Source organism: Camelus dromedarius, chromosome 6 (assembly GCF_036321535.1).
Source record: "Camelus dromedarius isolate mCamDro1 chromosome 6, mCamDro1.pat, whole genome shotgun sequence".
In the NCBI taxonomy this organism is placed as follows: domain Eukaryota; kingdom Metazoa; phylum Chordata; class Mammalia; order Artiodactyla; family Camelidae; genus Camelus; species Camelus dromedarius.
In genome coordinates, this window is record NC_087441.1 from 59,981,054 (window position 1) to 59,984,409 (window position 3,356).

The window sequence follows — 3,356 nt, forward strand, 5'->3', positions numbered from 1 at the left end:
AGCTCTAGCCTCTGGGATATGTCAGGGAAGGAAGACAAAAGGTAAAGCAGGGAGGTTCCGTTAAATTCTACATACCGAGTTGTGAGAACCTTACTCCCCTGCCCCTACTCAACTCTTAGAATAGTAGCAGCCAGGCTTACACTCTCTCCCGAAAAATAGGACAACAACAATTACGACAAAACAAATAAAAAGCCAGCTCAAGAGAAAAATCTGCAGATGCTAATACCTGAGGGTCTACCAGGTAAAGCCTGAGTACAGGTCTATAGTAAACTGTACAGTGAAGCCACCAGTTAACACCCTGGCCAAGCTTCCAAGACATTTTTGGTGCTTCTCTCTTGAATAAGAACAGAAAGCCAAGAATCACTAGATTTTTAAAAAAAATTTTTTAACATTTTTTATTGAGTAATAGTCATTTTACAATGTTGTGTCAAATTCCAGTGTAGAGCACAATTTTTCAATTATACATGAACATGTATATATTCATTGTCACATTTTCTTTTGCTGTGAGCTACCACAAGATCTCAAGAATCACTAGACTTCTGAAGAACGTCTCTGCAAGATCGCCCTATTGCCAATCTAAGGACGTGTGAGCTTGAGTCCCAGAGATGCCTGCGACCGACACTAGTGCTAGTTCTGAAGCTCTGAGTTCAAGGAAGCATGTGTTGCCCCGAGAGGCGGAAGGTGATAATGAAAAAGACTGTGTTCATGCTCAGACCCTGTGCTGCACTGTGCTCTGTCTTGTTTATTGTACATCCCAAGACTAATGGGGGGGGGTACTCCTGGTTCTAGTGTGATGGTCTCTGACATATATCAGGATTGGCTTAAGTGCAAAACTGCTTCAGGCTTTCAACCCCTAAAATTAACCAATGCAGCTGCTGCTACTTCTGTACTGAAAATGAATTTTTGACCTGCTACCAGACGCTGGTTGAGACGGCACCACAATTGACGGACAGCTAAAACAAAAGGTTCCAATCATTTCCTGGGTGATGTCAGAGAAACAGTGGAATAAGGAAGGAGCATCCCAGTCAATCGCATTGAATTAACGTGACCAATACGTTCAGGAACATGGGAAAGGGACAGCACAGGAGGGGTCTGGAGAACTCATGGACCAGAGGCATTGTCCCCATTACATGCTGTCTCTCTGACAACAGGAACTGGAGTGAAGAAGGATGCGACTAAGCTTTATTTATTGATGGCAGTGTCCACAACCCTTGTAGTGGAAGGCAAGGGAAAGTCAGCCTGGAAGACCCACTTATATATGATGTGGCTGGCTGTACATCCCAGAGTCTTAGCTTAGTTTCTCCTGAAAGCAGGGTTGGTGACTCATTTGGAAGATAATTCCCCCTAAACAGGAGAGTGACACAGGCAAGGAGAGAAAGCCAATAAAATGTGTGTTATCGAATGGTTATCACCATGCCCAGCGAGGGCTTAATCCTGCTTGGGACCCTCTGAAGAACTATAGAATCCACTTGGAATTGTACACTATTGATAAACTGCACATATAATTAAGTAAAACACAGAATTTATACTATCTGTAGAGAAAAATAAAATAGAAATAACTTAATTATAAAATTTATATAAAAATAATTTTACAAAACACTCTTCTAAGAATTAAAGATTTGTTGATTGATCATTTGAGCACAAATATGGTCCTTCAAGTAGCATCCGTTTTTATTTTTATTTTAATTTAAAAATTAAAAAAATTTAAGTATAAAGGTTTTTATTATGTGTAACATAGGCAAAAGGCAAAATTATTTAAGTCCATAAATTTTTAAGGAATTTCGGATGTTCTGATTCCTTCCACTGCCCATCACCTTAGTTCCTCTAATGTTTGAGTCATAATCTTCAAGATAGCTCTTTCAAAAAAGGACTTTTGCTCAGTCCAAAGTTGCGATGTCAGTCGGTCCACGATTCTTTTAGTTGGGTTTCTTTGATCTTCAATAGAATATGGACACTCTTCAGAAATTCCCCGCCTGTAATCTTTGGGATCCAATTTCCCCAAGTAGTTTACTTTAGGGCCCTGTTTAGGGTCAGAGGAGATGGATCTGCCTGATTCTGAATTTTAGACACTTTCTAAAAGTAGCATCAGTTTTTAAAATGTGGAAGAATGAGATCAAAATTCATTTTGAAGAAACAGGAATTTAAAAGTCTCTGGTTTCTTGATGTTGGTTCTAAGAGTTGGTCCATTTGAAGTTTGTATTAACTTCAAAGGAACTCATTTCTGTTTTGAGGATTTGAAGGTGGAGGAGAAACTCCAGCCCAAGAAGGGGGCTCCATAAGTGCATCCCAGAAGAGGATGAGAAGGAAAAGGAGGTCTCTATAGGACCTGTTTCCTTGGGTCTGGGGCCATTTCTGGTTAGGTGGGTGAGTGGGGCCTGACAGCACAGGAGGCCTGAGCTACAGGGGGGAAAAGAGCAGCTCTGCTTTCAGACCAAGGCTCACCATCTGGAGGGACAACTGGGGAGTTATTGTTTGGAAAAGTTTTTTGGGATGCGGTGACTCCTGGTTCAGTGACCACATCATCCCTGTAACTTCAGCCATCATCTCCTTTTTTCTTGAGTGTCTAGATCTCTCTTTATCTAGTTCTTTTATTGGGGAAATTATTTCCTCCTTCAGGATGAAGTTGGTACACTTCAGCATTCCACAGCTGTCTGCCTGACTCTGAATTCTTTTTTTTTAACCTGTACATATATATATATATATATATATATTCCTTTTTATATTCTTTTTCATTATAGGCTACTACAAGATGTTGAATATAGTTCCCTGTGCTATACAGTAGAAACTTGTTGTTTATCTATTTTATATATAATAATTAGTATCTGCAACAGACTGAATTTTTTTTTAATTTTTTTGGGGGGAGGTAATTAGGTTTATTCATTTATTTATTTTAATGGAGGTACTGGGGATTGAACCCAGGACTTTGTGTATGCTAAGCATGCATTCTACCACTGAGCTATACCCTCCCTCCAGACTCTGAATTCTTAACTTTTTTTTTTAGGGAGGGTGGTAGTTAGGTTTACTTATTTAGTTATTTTAATGGAGGTACTGGGGATTCAACCCAGGACCTCATGCATGCTAAGCATATGCTCTAACCACAGAGCTATACCTTCCCCCACTAGATTCTGAATTCTTGTTGACTCTTTCTCTAGGTTAGTATCCTTCAAAGATGACTCAGTCCCTGTATCTCCTCTTTGAACAATGCCAGCCTCGTCAAGGAGCTGACATTTCTCTTGAATAAATGCCACCAGTGTTTGTGAAATTTTCAGTCAGTGTTGGTGAAAGCAGCATTTTCCAGGTCACATAAAGTCAGCTTCCAGCCAAGCAGGCAAGTCTGAACAAATATGAGACCCACC